At 37.5% G+C, this 20,263-nt stretch overlaps 1 protein-coding gene and 1 long non-coding RNA gene across 2 annotated transcripts in view; one reads left to right on the top strand and one right to left on the bottom strand.

Annotated features, from left to right (window-relative positions):
- The window catches only part of LOC128555113 (target of rapamycin complex subunit lst8-like), a 494,046-nt gene that overhangs the window by 21,045 nt on the left and 452,738 nt on the right, over window positions 1-20,263 (top strand). The window lies entirely within an intron of this gene.
- LOC123563854 (uncharacterized) overlaps window positions 15,422-20,263 on the bottom strand; it is a 41,244-nt gene continuing 36,402 nt past the window's right edge. The window contains exon 8 of the long non-coding RNA XR_008369796.1: window positions 15,422-15,823. This is a non-coding gene — a long non-coding RNA (uncharacterized LOC123563854). The remainder of the gene's footprint in view (window positions 15,824-20,263) is intronic.

Below are 20,263 nucleotides of genomic sequence, written 5' to 3' on the forward strand. Positions count from 1 at the left end.
GCTTTAAAAATCTTCTTGTCTGAAACCATATGACCTAGGCTTTTGATATTTGGTATGATGCATTGTCTAGTAGTCCTCTACCAAAATTGTTCAAAGTATGCCCCTGGGGTTAAAAGAGGCCCCGCCCTGGGGTCACTTAGTTATTATGTGAGTTATATAAAAATCATCTGATCCTATTTCCAAGACTGTTTAATTATAATTACCTGATGACCCCAAGTAATATGATGTCACTTGACTGTGACCTTGACCTACTGACCTACTTTCTTGTTTTTTAAGATACAGCCTTGAAATTTTGATGACAAACACAGTTTTTGCACACAAATCGTAAAACTGAATTTCATTGACCATGAATGTGACCTACTGACTTTCTTAATAATTTATCATCAGTTTGACATTTGAAACATGTAGCTTATATTACTCAGGTGAGTGATCCAGGGTCATCATGACCCTCTTGTTTTTACTTTTGTGATCGCCCTGTGTCCGTGGTCAACAATTTGACTGTTAACAGTCGAGGTCACAATTTTGGCCCCTACTCAATAAAACTTGGTCAGAATGTTACTCTCAATAAAATCTTGGACAAGTTCCATATTGGGTCAAAAACTAGGTCACCAGGTCAGATCAAAGGAAAAGCTTGTTAAGACTCTAGAGGTCTAAATTTTGGCCCAATCTGAAACTTGGTCAGAATGTTACTCTCAATAAAATCTTGGGCAAGTTCAATATTGAGTTATTTGGGGTTAAAAACTAGGTCACCAGGTCAAATCTAAGGAAAAACTTGTTTACACTCTAGAGGCCACATTTATGACTGTATCTACATGAAACTTGGTCAGAATGTTTGTCTTGATGATCTTTAGGTCAAGTTTGAATTTGGGTCATGTGGGGTCAAAACTAGGTCAAATCAAAGGAAAAGCTTGTTAACACTCTAGAGGCCACATTTATGACTGTATTTTAATGAAGCTCAGTCAGAATGTTAATCTTGATGATCTTTAGGTCAAGTTCGAATCTAAGTCATGTGAGGTCAATAACTAGGTCACCAGGTCAAATCAAAGGAAAAGCTAGTTAACACTCTAGAGACCACATTTATGACCATATCTTAATGAAACGTGATCAGAATATTAATCTTGATGATCTTTAGGTCAGATTCTAATCTGGGTCAGGTGGGGTAAAAAACTAGATCATCGGGTCAAATCAAATACAAAGCTTGTTTATGCTCGACTATTTCGATGCTGGATAGTGAAACTGGGCACATCTGAGGAAGCTGAGGCTGTCACTGGAGTGTGTAATGACTCCAATGGTTGAGGAAAATCTTGCACAACAGCTTGAGTCTGTTCAAAAATACTAAGTAATAAGAGAGATAAAGATAAAGTGTATCAAAACACTAAATAAGTATAATTCTGAGCATAAAAGGGGGCATAATTCATGAAATTTTGGAGCAAGAGTTAAGAACCTTGTGTCATATGATGTGGAAGATTTACTTCAAGTTTGAATCAAATCCATTTAGTAATAACTGAGATACAGTGAAAATGCATCAAAAATTTAACCTGAAATTCTAAGTAAAAGGGGGCATAATTCATGAAAAATTGGTGCCAGAGTTATGCACCTTTTGTCATATGATGTTGGTGATGATGTGGAGCAACTATTTCAAGTTTGAATCAAATCCATTCAGTAATAACCGAGATAGAGTGAAAGTGCATCAAAACTTTAACCTGAAAGTGCAAGTCAAAACGGGGAATAATTCATGAAATATTGTCGCAAGAGTTATGGCCCTTGTGCCATATGATGTGAGTGATGATGATGAACATTTGTTTTAAGTTTGAATCAAATCCATTTGGAAATAACAGAGATAGAGTGAAAGTGCAACTGAAGTTCAGTGTAAAAATGGGGAATAAATCGTGACAATTTTGTGCCAGAGCTATGAACCCTGTGTCATATGATGTGGGTGATGATGTGGAACAACTATTTTAAGTCTGAATCAAATTCATTTAGTCATAACTGAGATAGAGTGAAAGTGCACCAAAACATTAACCTGAAATTTCAATTGAAAATGGGGCATAATTCAACAAGAACAAGAACTGTCCGTAAGACAGCCAGTGATCAACTATTCAAAACGTTGTCCTAGAAGCGGGAATATTAACTTAAATGTTAAAATATCTATAGAGTTTCAATCCAGTATCTGCATTAGGTTTGGAGATGGTGACTTGTATGCAAAACTTTAGCCAGAAGTTTTAAGTTCGAACAAGAGTGCCAGAATGTCACAATATACGCCCGTCACAGCAAATTTCTTTACTCTAGCTGCTGTATTGCAAATGAATTTTAATTTTGTGGTTGTTTAGTAATCACTGTAAGTCTTTTGTTTTCCTAAGTCCACAAAAAAAATTCCTTACCAGGTAGAGAGACCTTAAAATACACCTAAAATTTGAAAGTAACATCTATGTTGTACCACAGAAAAGTGGTCTTGGTTTTTCCCTATGGTCAATTATAAAAAAGTTACAATTTAAGTTATTTATAGTAACAACTAAGGAAAGTTAATCTTAAAAAAAAAAAAAAAAAAAAAAAAATCCAAAAAAAGTAAGTCCACACAAAAGTCTTCACCAGGTAGAGATTGGTCAAAATACACCTCAAAATTGGATGTAGCATGCATGTTGTACTACAGAAAAGTGGTCTTGATTTTTCCCTACGACTACTAATGACGAAGTTACAATATAAGCTATTTATAGTAACAACAAAGGGAAGAAATTCTAAAGAAAGGATCTGTGCATGACACTTTCTCTCATGATGGTGTATAATTGTGCCAAATTACATCAAAATCCCTCTATGCATGAAGAAGAAATGCTTCGGACAAAGTCATTCTTGCATCTGACCTTTGGCCTCTAAGTGTGACCTTGACCTTTGACCTAGGGACCTGGTTCTTGCGCATGACACTCCGCCTCGTGGTGGTGAACATTTGTGCAAAGTTATATCAAAATCCCTCTATGCATGAAGAAGAAATGCTCCGGACAAGGTTTTCATTCTTGTATCCTTTGACCTCTAAGTGTGACCTTGACCTTAGACCAAGGGACCTGGTTCTTGCGCATGACACTCCGCCTCGTGGTGGTGAACATTTGTGCCAAGTTATATCAAAATTCCTCCAAGCATGAAGAAGATATGCTCCGGACAAAGTTTTCTTTCTTGTATCCTTTGACCTCTAAGTGTGACCTTGACCTTAGACCTAGGGACCTGGTTCTTGCGCATGACACTCCGTCTCATGATGATGAACAATTGTGCCAACTTTCATCAAAATCCCTCCATGCATGAAGAAGATATGCTCTGGACAAAGTCATTCTTGAATTTGACCTTTGACCTCTAAGTGTGACCTTGACCTTAGACCTAGGGACCTGGTTTTTGCGCATGACACTCCGTCTCATGATGGTGAACAACTGTGCCAAGTTTCATCAAAATCCCTTCATGCATGTAGAAGATATGCTCCGGACAAAGTCTGTGGACGCCGCCCGCCGGCCATCCCGCCCGCCCGCCAGGGGCGTTCCCATAATACGTTCCTGTTTTTCAAACGGGCGTATAAAAAGGACATGATTTGGCCAAAACATACATGTCAGAGTTATAGGACTTGATGCAAACAACTAGTTTTATAACTCCAAAGACAAGTGAAGTTTCGATTTAATATCTGCATTTGTTTTGCAGATAGTAACTTGCACGCAAAACTTTAACCAGAATTTTCTGTGTCCAAAAGGATGCATAGTTTGCCCAAAATACATGTCAAAGTTATGGGACTTCACCCAGTGTGGTTGGTAATTGATCTAGAAAAAGAAACAAGAGAGCCATAATGGCCCTATATCGCTCACCTGTTATCATTGCACTTACGGACAAGAAGGTCAAAAAATCCTAATCAAGATGAATCGAAAGAATTATGAGAAAATATTGTTGAAATTTTCTTAAAGACACTTCAAATAAAATTATTTTCAAATCAGGCTAGTAGTTTCATGCTCAGAGGATTACATCAGAGGAGGATAGGAGCAAAATTTTGACTGATGAAGCCCAAAGGACAGGAACAACAAAGGAAAGAAATTTAACCAACAAGAAAAAAAATTACAAGGTACAGATATGTCAAAATACACCTAAAAATTATTGGTACCATCCATGTTGTACCACAGAAAAGTGGTCTTGGCTTCTCCCTACGGCCAATAAAAAAAAAGTTACTAAATAAGCTATTTATAGTAACATAAAAGGGAGGTAATTAAAAACTAGAATTGTGCCCACGGGACACGGTTGCCCCAACTACATGACATTAAAATGAAATTTTTTTCCTAGGTCAGGGGCCATAACTCCTACAATACTGAATGAATCCGGACGCGAAACCCCGCACAACTGCACCATGCTGACCAACATTCCTGTAAACTTTAGGCCTAGTCAAATAAACTTTCGGGATATGCGGCAACGCCAACATATAAAATGACAATTTTTTACCTAAGTCAGGGCCATAACTCCTACAATACTGAATGAATCCGGACGCGAAACCCCCGGTGCACAACTGCACATGCTGACCAACATTCCTGTAAACTTTGGTGACTCTAGGTCAAATACTTTCGGAGATATGCGCAACGCAACATTAAAATGACCAATTTTTAACTAAGTCAGGGGCCATAACTCCTACACGACTGAATGAATCCGGACACGAAACCCCAGGTGCATAACTGCACATGCTGACCAACATTCCTGTAAACTTTGGTGACTCTAGGTCAAATACTTTTGGAGCTATGCGCAATGCAACATTAAAATGACAAATTTTTAACTAAGTCAGGGGCCATAACTCCAACACGACTAAATGAATCTGGACACGAAACCCCAGGTGCACAACTGCACATGCTGACCAACATTCCTGTAAACTTAGGTGACTCTAGGTCAAATACTTTTGAGTTACGCACGACACAACATTAAAATGACCAATTTTTAACTAAGTCAGGGGCCATAACTCCTACACGACTGAATGAATCTGAACGTGAAACCCAAGGTGCACAACTGCACATGCTGACCAATATTCCTGTAAACTTTGGTGACTCTAGGTAAAATACTTTTGGAGCTATGCATGACACAACATTACAAAAGCTGTCAGTGGACAGCGTGCTCGACTATTCTCAGTTCTTGATAGTATAATATAAGCAACGAGTAAAACTTATATATATAAGCATATTCTTAGTCGAAAAGGGGCCATAATTCAGTCAAAATGCTTGATAGAGTTGCCTCCTCCTTTTTACAGACTGGTGTCATGATGGTAAACAAGTATGCAAAATATGAAAGCAATATCTCGATGGACTCTGAAAATATTTGGGGTGGTACGCAAACTTTAACATTTATTCTAAGTCAAAAAGATGCCATAATTGAGTAAAAATGCTTGATAGAGTTGCCTCCTCCTTTTTACAGACTGGGGTCATGATGGTCAACATGTATGCAAAATATGAAAGCAATATCTCAATGGACTTTGAAAATATTTGGGGTGGTACGCAAACTTTTAACATTTGTGTGACGCCGACGCCGGGGCGAGTAGGATAGCTCCCCTATTCTTCGAATAGTTGAGCTAAAAATGACCAAATTTTTTACTAAGTCAGGGGCCATAACTCCTACCGGACTGGATGAATCCGAATGCGAAACCCCAGGTGCACAACTACACATGCTGACCAACATTCCTGTAAAGTTTTGTGACTCTTCGTCATACTTTTGGAGCTAGGCACGACACAACATTCTCGGAAGGACGGACAAGGGCAAATCTATATCCCCCCCTAAAGTGGGGGCATAAAAATTATTGTAAGTGAACAAAAGAAAGATCTACCAAATAAAAACAAGAGCATTGCAATGCAACGCAAATGCAGAGCAATATACACACAAAACAAAGCTGCTATTGTGCAGACATGGTCAAAATAGCTGATTTTGGCCCTTTCAGAGGCCATAACTCTGGAACCCATTATGGGATCTGGCCAGTTCAAGAAAGGAACCAAGATTTTATGGTGACACAAGTTGTGTGCAAGTTTGATTAAATTCAAATCATAAATGAAGCTGCTATTGTGCAGACAAGGTCAAAATAGCTAATTCTGGCCCTATCAGGGGCCATAACACTGGAACCCAAAATGGAATCTGGCCAGTTCAACAAAGGAACCAAGATCTTGGAGTGATACAAGTTGTGTGCAAGTTTGGTTAAAATAGCTCTTTTGGCCCTTTCAGGGGCCATGACTCTGGAGCCTATTATGGGATCTGACTGGTTCAAGAAAGGAACTGATATCTTATAGTGACACAAGTTTTGTGCAAGTTTGATTAAATTCAAATCATAAAAGCAGGATGGATTAATGTTTCTTGCTGTACAGAGTCAGCTTATGATGGTGAACAAGTGTTGCAAGTTTTAAAGCATAGCTTTGATAGTTTTTGAGAAAAGCTGACCTAAACATAAAACTTAACCAAGAAAACTCATATTTTCTAAGTACAAAAGGGGCCATAAATCTTGCAAAAAGCAGGATAGGGTTATGTTTCATGATGTACAGGGTCAGCTTATGATTGTGAACAAGTGTTGCAAGTTTCAAAGCAATAGCTTTGAGAGTTTAGGAGAAAAGCTGACCTAAACATAAAACTTAACCAGGCCACGCTGATGCCGATGCCAATCAAGTGATGACAATAACCCTTTTTTTCCAAAAAATCTGATGAGCTCAAAAGAGAAGGTGTAAAAAACCTTTAAGCAAGCAGGGGATGCCGACGCCAACGCCAGGGTGAGTAGGATAGCTCTCCATATACTTTGTATACATTTAGCCAACTAAATTTAAAATCTCTTCATGGATGGCAGCATTATGGACAGGACACAAAAAAGACCCTATTAACCTTTGACCTCAGTATGACCTTGACCTTGGAGCTGGGGGGTCTGAGTCTTGCGTATGACACATCATATTACGGTGAACATTTTAGCCAAGTTATTTCAAAATCCCTTCATGGATGGCAGAGTTATGGACTGGACACAAGACAGACCCTGTTAACCTTTGACCTCTAAGTGTGATCTTGACCTTGGAGTTATGGACCAGGCGCAAAGTATGACAACGGACAGAAGGAAGGATGGATGGACGCAGCCTATTTCTATGTACCCCTTTTTTTCTTCGAAAAAAGGCTGGAGACAATAATTTCATGCTAGAATTTTAGACAGCATAAAGCAGAGCTATCGGCTACAAGTGTATTATACACCTACTATTCTTTGTGCAAGAGGATGCATACAAATCAAATACAAATATTTATTTATTTTTTTATTAATCTGCACAATTATAAAAGATATTGTAAAGGTAATACAAATGCAACAAAACATAATACAGTGGTGATATTTGCAAGATTATTTACAATTATTTTCAGAAACTATGATAAACATGAACAATTCATACTCATGTATGATAATTTATTTTTCAACAAGAAAACGTCAGTATCTTTGTTCTTTCATTCACATTCACTTGGTATATTCATTCATGCATATACATTTATTCAATTATACTATCTTTTCTTCCATTTTGCCATTTCCTTTATTAATTTCTTTCATCCATTTTCATTCATGCACATTTATTTGTTCATTCACTCCTTCATTCATGCATATTCATATTAATTCATATTCATTTTTTCCTTCACTCATGCATATTCATTTACTATTCCATATTCATTCCTTCATTCATGCGTATTAATTAGCCCTTATCATGCTAAATTTCTATAATGGACTTGTTTATCTTCCAATTTGGACAGTACCGCTGACTTAAAAGGGGTGCTTACCAAAATATACCGACTGAATAGCGAACTGTGCAGATCATGATTAGACTGCATGGATCCATTCATGTGTGCAGCATGGTAAGGGTTATTTTTTTTTCTTCTACAATATTTCTTTTTATATCAATATAATTTTCATTCTTCCCTGTTCTTTCTCTCATTTTACATTATTTGTGAGGTTTAGGGTGTGCAATTTTTGACACAAACACTGCTAACACTCGCTAGATCTCAAACACACAGATTTAAATAAAAGTTGTTGAAATTCTGACCCATTTATAGACCACATACATATATAAAACAATTTTTAAAAAATTCATAAACCTTTAGTGACAATCTTTAATTCTCTCCCTTATTTGCAAAGGTCAGAAATCTCCAAAAGAACACAAAAAAAGTAGTATGTATTACTAGTAATTGCTTTGTAATAAACAATAATTTAAAATAGTATTACTGAAGTAACTGAAGTGGTAATAACTATATTTGGATCTTTGCAACAAAACCGACATCAACTCATCTATGAAACAATTGCTAATTGCTCATAAGGAAAAGTTGTTTCTAGGTTTTTCTAATTTTGGCTCAAGCAGAAACTAAAAGGGCTCGAATGCTCCAATTAAACAAAATTTGGAGAGGACCTTATAATGAAGCCACAGACCAAGTTTGATCCTTCATTCAGTTAAAGAGAAGTCATTTTATGGTATATCTAATTTTGGCTCAAGCAACCAAGTGCCCCAATTTGAAAAAAAATTTGGGAGAGCACCTTATAATGATGCTACAGCATAAGAAGCTGTCTTTTAAAGGCATTTCTATTTTTGGCTCTCAATTCATATATTCAGTTCCAGTGACCCCAAAAAGCATCCAAGTGCCCCTATTGGAACAAATTTGGGACCAGACCTTACAGTGATGCTGCTGACCAAGTTTGATAACGATCCTTCACAAGGTTCTTAAGAAGAGCTTGTTTACAGCTTTTTTTTCTAATTTTGGCTCACACAGCCCCTAAAAGAGGCCAAGTTCCCTCATGTAAACAAAATATGGAGAGGACCTTATTAGAAAGTCACATACAAAGTTTATCCATCAAATGGTTCATGAGAAGAAATTATTAAAAGGTATTTCTAATTTAAGTTCTGGCAACCCTTAACTAAGGGGCCAAGTGCCCCCATTTGAACATACTTTGGAGACGACCTTATAATGATGCTACTGTCAAAGTTTGATGAATATCCATTAAGTGGTTCTTGAAGAGAATTTCTTTTAAGGTTTTTTCTATTTTAAGCTCTGGCAGCCCCTAAAATGGTAAGCCATTTGAACAAATCTGATAGAGGTCATTGCAAAAATTATACTGACCAAATTTGGTGTAATTCTGACCTGTAGAAGTTCAGATGACTTGAAATGTAATTGCAGTGTATTTCGGATTCTTAACAAGATCTAATAACACACAGTATGCCCCCTTGATGAATTCAGTAATTCAAGTTATGTGATTCTAGGCCAAAGCAGTCTTGAGTTATTGTCCGAAAACTGTTTAAATGTTCCGGGTCACTGTGACCTTGACGTTTGACCTATGGATCTACCAGTCATAAGTGACTTCCGTATCAAATGTGATCTTAAACCGAAGCATTCTCATGGATCAATGTGACCTTGATCTTTGATGTTCTGACCTCAAAATTGATAGGGGTAATTTGCTGTTCATGATCATCCTGCCTATTAATTTGTGTTATCTTAAACCCAAGCACTTTCAAGTTTTGTCCGGAAATGGTTTAACTGTTCCGGACTGCAGTGACCTTGATCTTTGACCTACTGGCCTCAAAATCAAAAGGGGTCATCTGCTGGCCATGATCAACTGCCCAATTAAGTTTCTTGATCCTGGGCCCAAACATTCTCAATTATCGTCCAAAAACAGTTTATCTGTTCTGGACCACCGTGACTTTGATCACTTGACCACTGACCTACTGATCTTTATATCAATAGGGGTCATCTGCTGGTCATGATCAAGCTCCAAATAAAGTTTTGTGACCCTAGTCCAAAGCAGTCTCAAGTTATCATTCTGAAACTGATTAACTGTTCCGAGTCAATGTGACCTTGACATTTGACCAACTGATCTCAAAATCAACAGGGTTCATCTGCTGGTCATGACCAACATCTCTATCAAATTTTGTGATCCTAGGCCCAAGCAGTCTCAAGTTATCATCCATAATCTGTTTAACTGTCCCGGGTCACTGTCACTCTGACCACTGACCTACTTATCTTAATATCATTAGTGGTCATTTAATGGTCATGATCAACCTCCCTTTTCAGTTTCGTGATCCTAGGTCCAAGCGTTCACAATTTATCGTCCGGAAACTGTTTATCTATTTTGGGTCACTGTGACCTTGACCTTTGGCTTATTAAGTTCAAAAGCAACAGGTTTTATCTGCTGTTCATGACTAACCTCCCTATTAACTGTCATGATTTTAGGCTCAAGCATTCTTTAGTTGTCATCTGGAAACGATTTAACTGTTCCAGGTCACTTTGACCTTGACCTTGGACCTACTGATTTCAAATGCTGGTCATGACCAAACTCCCTATTGACTTTCATGATCCTAGGCCCAAGCTTTCTTGAGTTATCATCCCAAAACTGATTGGTCTTCAGACCAACTGACAGACAGACCAATCGGCGGACAGTCTGACATCTGCCCCAGTATACATTTGACTAAATTATCTGTGATAAGATTGACTAAATAAGGAAATTCCTGATTATGGAAGGAACATGATGTCTTCACCATAACATTACTTGCAGAAACACCAGTTGCCTGATAACATGAAACAGTACACTCCCATTTTCAAGCTCGATACACAGAAGTGCTGAGTATAGAACTGACATTAATTTCACCTCATTCAACCAGTAACACCGATCTACGGTAATGATGCCTAGTGTGAGGTGAAAGAAGCGTTAAATAGCAATGAATTGAATGGCCGAATCCACATGGAAGAAGAATAAGGTAAGAAATTCCTTTCCAATATTGGAGCTAAATCACAGGGTTGACAGAAAAACCTATGTGCATTCGTTGGAAAAGGATAACACTACCATATTGTACAGGTCAGTTGACAGGGGAAATGGCTGTTTCCGCAAACATTTGTGGGAATTGGCACTGACGGAGTGGTCACGTTGCAGTTTTCATGTTCACTTGATGTTTTATAAAGCAATAAAGCATAACATAAATGTCTGCATAGATCCTTTCTTGCAGTTGTATCAGCAAAAAACTACAGTTATCAGTAAAAGCTATTCATACCCAAGACAATGCTTTGATACAGGGAATTAAAATGTTTGTGATGATCTTTGTATTTTAAGTATAGCCATGACCTTGAACTAGTGACGTAAGCTGCACACACTGCATGTCATCTTGATGAGGTGACCTTGAACTAGTGACCTAAACTGCACACACTGCATGTCATCTTGATGAGGTTAACAACAGATGCTAGTTTCATGAAAAAAATCTTCAAGTGTAAGGAGTGGACATAGTTTTAATTTAACGTATTTGATCTAGACCTCTAAGTGTGACCTTGACCTTTGGCCTAGTGACCTTAATTGTGAACTCTGCTTGTCACCTTGTTGAAGTAAATATTTGATGCTATTTTATGAAAATATTCTCAATGATCTAAAAGTTATGAAACAGATAAGAAATTATTTGAACTCTGACCTACAAGTGAGACCTTGACCTTTGAAAAGGTGACCTGGCTGGTGAACTCTGTTTGTCACCTTGATGAGGTTCACAACTGTTGCTAATTCAAGTTCAAGTGATGAAGAAGATAATTAGTGGACTCTTGGATACTAATTCAAAATATTTAATCTTTGAACTCTGTGTGACATTGACCTTGGGATTTACGACCCCTGTCATAACCTTTTCATGTCTTGCTGAGATAAACAACTGATGTAAATTCATGGAATCTTACAAGTGGCTTAGAAGATATGTAGTGAATACCTGAAGTTAGGCTATTAGACGTTTGTGCTACAAATGTGACCTTGGACCTAGTAACCTTTATTATGCAGCTGCACTTAACTTGATGAGGTAAATAATTGATGCTGGTTTTATGAAAATCTTCAAAGCTATTTAGACAATATAGAGCAGACATGAAGTTGAAATATTTTATCATTGAGTGTGACCTTGACCCTAGTGAACTGGGTTGTGCAGTTTGCACATCAACTTGATGAGGTAAATAACTGATGCAAGTTTTATGAACATCTAAGTGGTTAAAAAGATTTGGTGCAGATACAAATTATGGATGGATGGACAGACCAACAGATTGACATAATTATTACGTGACACTAATATCACCCCCATATACTTTGTATTTGGGGGTAAAACAAGTGAATGAAGTATTGCCATTCAATAAAAATTCCCCTACTGGAAGATGACTGATGTGTAAGTGGTAAGAAAATAAATGACCTAAAATACTGTACAAGCCCGACAGAAAAAGAGCAATGTTTACTTTTGAACTCCAAGTGTGACCTCTGAGCTAGTGACCTGTAACATTAATGTCCTCTGATGGTGACAGAGTCATGGACTGACTGGAAAAAAAGAGCCTTTTTGACCTTTGACATCTGAGTGTGATCATGACCTTTCAGCTAGGAATCTTGGTAATGCGCATGCCATGTTATTTCAATATGAGGAAAATTTGTGAAAATAATATTAAAGTCTCTTGATTGATGGCAGAGTTAAGACAGGTCAGGGTAAATAACTATTGACCTTAGAGTGTTACCTCAACCTCTGGTCTAGCTGTCTGCATGTTGCACATTACATGGGGAATATGTGCATCCCTTCATGGATGATAGAGTTATAGACTGGACAGGAAAACCATAATGGCCCTTAACTTCAAAGTTTGACATTAACCTTTGACCTAGTGGTCTGGCTCAACAGTTGTGCAAAGTAATATTGTAATCCCTCAACAGATGACAGGGTTCTAGACTGGACAAGAACCAGGCCATGTTAATACCACTGTAACCTATGACCTCATTTTTTTAAAGTTTTACATGACACATCATGCTATAATGGGGAACATTTGTACTAAGTATAGTAAAATCCCTTGATGGACAGTTGAATTACACACTGGACAGGAAAAAAGGCCTTGTTGATCGTTAATCACAAAGTATGACCTTCACTAGGTATCAAAGTTTTGCCAAGATATTGTCTTATCATGGGAAACATTTTGTGCCAAGTAATATTTAAATTCCTTGATGTATGTCTGAGGTGTAGACAGGCGGACAGACGGAAAAATGAAATACTGAAGTCCCCAACTGGTTTCCAACCAGTAGGGGAAATAAACAAGAAAAAAACATCATATTAGAAAATTTGTAAAATTTAACATATTTTATAAAGAAACACAGGGTGCTAACGTCAACAATTAATGGTAACAATGACGAGAACATCTCTAAATAAATCAATGCAGCAGTGTTTAAATTTTGACAGTTCAGTAAAACAAAACAAGGTGAAAATTTTAGAAAAAAAAGCTCAATTAAGAATGCTTCTGACCAAGTTTGATGAAAATCATCAGAAGTCATTTTAAGGATCATCTACTCTGCATGTCCAATCATCCTATTAAGTTTCAACATTCTAGGTCAAGTGGTTCTCAAGTTATTTTCCAGAAATGATTTTACATGACCAGGCCCCTGTGACCTTGACCTTTAACATACATGTCATACGTCCCGGATTGTCCGGGATTGTCCCGGAAATCACATACTCGTCCCGGTGTCCCGGACAGTGTTGAAATGTCCCGGAAAATTAAAAAAAAAAACAAAAATAACCTCCCAAAAACTAGTTTTTTGGTCTAAAATTGTTGAATATTTACTTAATAAAACACAATAAACAGTCCCCGGTGTCACATTGTTTATTCCTAATTATCCGATAATCAGTTTCATGCCCTCGAGCGGGACACATGTTGATTAAGCCACTCCGATCACACTCATATTGAACGCGCCCTGCGATCTTTGATGACCCAGATTAATTACAGTCGCTATTTTGATAACCCTGATTATGAATTGACAAAATTATGCAATCAATAACAGTTTTATAGATCATTTAATATTAAGAACAATAGCCGAAAATCTCGTTGTTGTTAGCACGTAGCGGTGAAGCTACATGTAGCCTTGATTGGAAGAAATGGCTGATAACGGTCAATTAACGATAATTATTTTAAAAGGTTGTAATCTTCAAAATGTAGATGATTGTCACACATATTCTAAATTAAACTTTGACTATTGAATGCCTTTGCCGACTGATCCATGAAAATTGACCCAACCTGAAATATTTATATCGATTTTATCTACAAGATTTATTTTATTCCTTTGAGGATTCCATTTATTAATGATTAGATAAAAGTTTAAATCAAAAATGATACCAAATAAGCTGGATTCTAAATCACGATGACCAGGTTAATTCTTCTTATGTAGCAATCCTAATTCAGTTCACCTTGGGAACGCAACCAATTCACGTGCCGAACTATAGACGTGAATTACCCTAGTTACCTCCCTTAGAAAGCTAGACGACATTTGCAGCAAATTATTCCTAAGCGAGGGAACAATGTTTATCTCCGGAAACTGCATGTAATTTTATGATATTTATGCATGAAACAGACGAATACTAATGTCACGGTGTATGTCCCGGACAAAGGGTAAAAATCCCGGAAATTTTAACTCAGAATTTAACTTCAGGCCCCTGTGATCTTGACCTTTAACACAGTGACCCCAAAATCGTTAGGGGTCATTTACTCTGCATGACCAATCATTCTATTAAGTTTCAACATTCTGGGTCAAGTGAGTCTCGAGTTACTGACCTGAAATGGTTTTCAATGTTCAGGCCCCTGTGACCTTGACCTTTAACGGAGTGACCCCAAAATCAATAGGGGTCATCTACTTTGCATGTACAACCATCCTATGAAGTTTCAACATTCTGGGTCAAGTGGTACTCAAGTTACTGACCGGAAATGGTTTTCAATGTTCAGGCCCCTGTGACCTTGACCTTTAACGTAGTGACTCCAAAATCGATAGGGGTCATCTACTTTGCATGTACAATCATCCTATTAAGTTTCAACATTCTGGGTCAAGTGGTTCTCTAGTTATTGATCAGAAAAGGTTTTCAATGTTCAGGCCCCTGTGACCTTTGACGGAGTGACCCCAAAAACAATAGGGGTCGTCTACTCCAGCAGCCCTACAACCCTATATACTTTGAAGGTTCTAGGTCAAATGGTTCTCCAGTTATTGCTCGGAAATGAAGTGTGACGTACAGACAAATGGATGGACAGATGCACGAACAAGACCAAATCTATATGCCCCTACCACTCATTTGGGGGGGGGGGGGGGGGGGGGCACAAAAATACATTGGCTTTACCTTTTTCTAAAAGTTTTTGAAATCAAAGTAGGATGCCAGAACTTCTGCTAGTCTTGTGAATCACCGATATTTTACGATCATTTCTCTTAATTTATTATAATAAGAGGTAATGTCATGGTAAATTTTAATATCAGATACTGTCAAATGCTGTTAAATTGTCTTTGCATCACCACAATATGTCAGACATTTTCTTTAAACTAGAGAATTATGCAATGTTTATGCAAGTGTACCAGTATCCGGACATAAAATTTTGGATATCCGGATTTTGACTTATAAAAAATTTCGAGGCAGGGGGTTTCCGATAGGGCGGGGATGAGAATCTAAAAACTAATTTTCTATTGCCTTAGTGAAAAATGGACTCCCATTTTCAACTATTTTCACAGGTTAACTCCTATGAATTTTTTTACCTCATCAGTGAACAAAGTAGTTTTATAATCTCACCTTAGCTGGGTAATTAAAGAGTTCCATAAATCCAAAATCATTACCTGTAGCAATCACTGACATATCACTTGAGGCACAAGTAGCGTTTATGTCTGTTACATCATATTTTGGTGGCCACAGACCCACACATGTCACGCCCGGAACCGACATCCAGGAATGCCAAGCAAACTTCTAAATTTCCTGATTCCTCAAAGTAATCCTTCTCCCTCTTGGTGTTTCAAAGAACAGCTGCTCCTTGGCTCCAGAATTCAACATTAATGCTTTGCCTGAAATAAAGTGGGCAATCGGTCAAAAGTTCCACATTGATTAATCCATATAAAAACAAGTGAATGAAGTATACTACAAAGTCCCCTACTGGAAGGCACCTAATTTTCTCTATTGTTATTTATAGTAACAACAAAATTAATGAAAGATGAAAGTTAATCCTAAACAAGAGGACCATGATGGTCCTGAATCGCTCACCTGTTCCCACATGACCCAGTTTTGAGTATGACGTCGTTTTTTCTATTATTTGACATAGTGACCTAGTTTTTGAGATCATGTGACCCAGTTTTGAACTTGACCTAGACATTATCAAGATAAAAATTCTGACCAATTTTCGTGAAGATCTATTGAAAACTATGGTCTCTAGAGAGGTCACAAGGTTTTTCTATTATTTGACCTATTGACCTAGTTTTTTAAGGCACGTGACCCAGTTTCAAACTTGATCTAGATATCATCAAGGTGAACATTCTGACCAATTTTCATGAAGATCCATTCAAGGGTATGGCCTCTAGAGAGGTCACAAGGTTTTTCTATTTTAAGACCTACTGACCTAGTTTTTGATCGCAGTTGACCCAGTTTCAAACCTGACCTATATATCATCAAGATAAACATTCAGACCAACTTTCATACAGATCCCATGAAAAATATGGCCTCTAGAGAGGTCACAACATTTTTTCATTATTTGACCTACTGACCTACTTTTTGAAGGCACGTGACCCACTTTCGAACTTGACCTAATACATCATGATGACACATTCTGACCAAATTTTATGGAGATCCATTCAAATGTATGGCCTCTATGAGTCACAGAGGTTTTTTTCTATTTTAGACCTACTGACCTGTTTGTTGACCGCCATATGACCCTGTTTTCAACTTGAACCTAAATCATCAAGATAACCATTCAGACCAATTATTCATAACAGAACCCCTGACAAAATATGGCCTCAAAGAGGTCACAAGGTTTTTTCTATAAATGACCTACTGACCTATTTTAGAATGGCACTGATTCACTTTCAAACTTGACACTAGAACATCATCAAGATGAACATTCAGACCAACTTTCATACAGATCCCATGAAAATATGGCCTCTAGAAGTTCACAAGGTTTTACTAATTATTTGACATACTACATAGTTTTTCTGGAAGGAACGTGCCCCGTTTCGAACTTGACCTAGATACAATCAAGGTGAACATTCTGACCAATTTTCCCATAAATATCTGAATATAAGGCCTCTAGAGAAGGTCACAAGGTTTTTTATTTTTAGACCTACTGACCTATTTTGACCGCATGTGACCCCAGTTTCGAATTTGATTCTAGATAACATCAGATGAACATTCTGACCAATTTTTCAGAAGATCCACATTCAAGGTAGCCTCTAGAAGGTCACAGGTTTTTCTATTAAACTCTACTGACCTAGTTTTGATTGCAGTTGACCCAGTTTCAAACTTGACCTATATATCATCAAATAAACGATCAGAACCAACTTTCATACAGATCCCATGAAAAATGCCCTCAAGAGAGGTCACACAACATTTTTTCAATTATTTGACCTACTGACCTCCTTTTCTTGAAGGCACGTACCCACTTTCGAACTTGACCTAGATATCATCAAGATGAAAATTCTGACCAAATTTTTAGGAGATCCATTCAAACAATTATTGCCTCATAGTAGATCACAAGTTTAGTTATTTTAGACCTACTGACTCTAGTATTGACCGTCACATGACCCTGTTTTGAACTTGACCTAGATATCATCAAGATGAACATTCGGGCCAATTTCATAAGATCCTGAAAAAATGGCCTCTAGAAGTCACAAGGTTTTTCTATTTTTGGCCTACTACCTATTTTTGAAGGCACTATTATTTTAAAAATTGACTGAATCATAAAGATAAACATTAGACAACTTTATAAGACCCCAAATAAAAATTGGCCTTTTAAATCACAATTTTTTTTATTTTTGCCCTCTGCCCTATTTTTGAGGCAGTGACCAGTTTCGAACTTCCCTAGATATCATCAAGTGAAATTCTGACCAATTTTCATGAAGATACAGAAATATTCCTCAAAGGTCAAAAGGGTTTTTCTATTTTTAGACCTCTGCCTATTTTTGCCCGCACGTGCCCCAGTTTCGAATTGACCTAGAATCATAAAGGGTGAACTTTTGACCTTTTTTTGAAGATCCTTTCATAAGTATGGCCTCTAGAGGGGGCCAAGGTTTTTTTTTTTTAGACTACTGACCTATTTTTGACCGCACGTGACCCTTTTTCAATGCCCAAAATTCATCAAGATAAACATTTTTCCAACTTTCTACGCCCCATAAAAAAATATGGCCTTAGAGAGGTCAAAGGTTTTTCTATTATTTGACTACTGACTTTTTTAAACCCCCTGACCCATTTCGAATTGACCTAGTTTAATCAAGGTGAACATTCTGCCCAATTTTTCATGAAATCTTGTAAATATATGGCCTCTAGAGGGGTCAAAGGTTTTTCTTTTTTTAGACCTAACCATTTTTACCGCAGTGACCCATTTCAAACTTGACTAGATATCAAAAGGGGGAAACTTCTCCCAATTTTCATAAAGACCCCATGAAAAAGTACCTCTAAGTGGTCACAGCAAAATTTACGCACCACGGACGCACGCAGGGAACGGAACGCTGCCGTCACAAAAGCTCCCCTTTGTCATTTTGGACGGACTAAAAAAAAAAAAAAAAAAAAAAAAAAAAAAACACACGAGTTTCACAGGGGGACAATTTTTAACCCGCAAAATAGGGCCTTGCACAGAAAAACCAATGTCAAGTCGAACTTGCTTGACCTTTGACCTATCCCAAAAAACAATAGAGGTCATCTCTTCTGATCAACCCCCTTGAATTTTCATGACCCTACCCCAAGCTTCCAAGTTTTTCCCTGTAAAAGGGTTTTAAATGCCTTTGCCCTTTAAACCCAAAAATCAATAGGGGTCTTGTTTGACATACCAACTCCAGATTAAGTTTCCTGATCCTAGTCCCAAGCATTCTAAAGTAATTGTCCAAAATTTTTTAAAAGTTCCGGGTCATGTCCTTGACCTGTGCCCTAGACCTCAAAATCATTAGGGTCCTGCTACTCAAAACCCCAACCTCCCTATCAATTTTTATGACCTGGGCCAAAAGCATTCTCAAGTTATCATCCAGAAACCTTTTAACTATTCCAAGTCACTTGCCCTTTGACCTTTTGATACAGCCCTCAAAGTAGAACTTGACCTGTATTTCATGAGTTACACCTGTGTTACAAAATTTAGATCCTAACCCGCGTTCTCAAGTTATCCCCGGAAACCATTTAACTTTTCCCGAGCCCCTGTCCCTTTGCCCCTTAACTACAGACCTAAAAGCAAAATGACTGTTTTCATGATGTTACACCCGTTCCCAAAATTTATGACCTGGGCCCCAAGCATTTCAATTTTATCACCCGGAAACCATTTAACTGTTCCGAGCCCCGTGCCCTTGCCCTTTGCCCTAAAACCCTCAAAGTCGACTTGATTGCATTTCATGATGTTACACTGTGTATAAAAAAATTTATGATCCTAACCCAAGCTTCTAAATTATCATCCGGAAACCGTTTAACGTTCGGGGCACTGTACCTTGACTTTGACCATGCCCCAAAAAATTCGAACTTGACCTGTTTTTGATGTTAACCTGGTCCCAAAAAATTATTTAAATTGGTAAAACCTTTCTTGATTTATCATGGGAAAAAACCATCAAAACCAAGGACCGACCGATGACCGCCAAGTCACCCCTTTAAAACCCCCCCCAAAAAAACTTCGTTTTGTGGGGGAAAAAAAACAACTTTTATAAAAAAAGCCCACACAAAAACCTTAACCAGGAGCGATAAGTCAAAATAACAAAAAATTGGATAAAACATGCTTTTTGTACCACAAAAAGTGGTCTCGATTTTTCCCTAACAGTAAAAACAAAGAGCCCCCCAAGGGGGGCAATTAAACGCCGAAGGGAATCGGGGATGGGAAAAAATTTAAAGAATTGACTGTTGGAGCCCAAAGGAAGGAACAACAAAAAAGAAAAATTCCAAAAAAAAAAAAAAATTCTAAGCCCAAAAAAAATTTTACCATTAAAATTTTATGTCAAAATACATCTAAAAATTGGGGGGCCCATCCAGTTGTCCACAAAAAGTGGTCCGGTTTTTCCCTAGGGCCAATAAAAAAAAATTTTCAAAATAAGCTTTTAAGTAACAAAAAAGGGAATAATTAAAAAACAAAAACTGTTGTAGAAACAAAAAAGGATCTGAAAAAATAAAAACAAACTATAAAAAAAAATATACACAAAGCAAGTCATTTTGACCTTTACCCTAAGTGTGGACCGCCTTTGAACTTGTCATCCGAAAAAAGGCTCTCAAGTGTCTCATTTGGGGGGTGAACATTTGTGCCAATTTCTTTAAAATTCTTTAAGCAGTTCAAG

Source organism: Mercenaria mercenaria, chromosome 2 (assembly GCF_021730395.1).
Source record: "Mercenaria mercenaria strain notata chromosome 2, MADL_Memer_1, whole genome shotgun sequence".
NCBI classification, from domain to species: domain Eukaryota; kingdom Metazoa; phylum Mollusca; class Bivalvia; order Venerida; family Veneridae; genus Mercenaria; species Mercenaria mercenaria.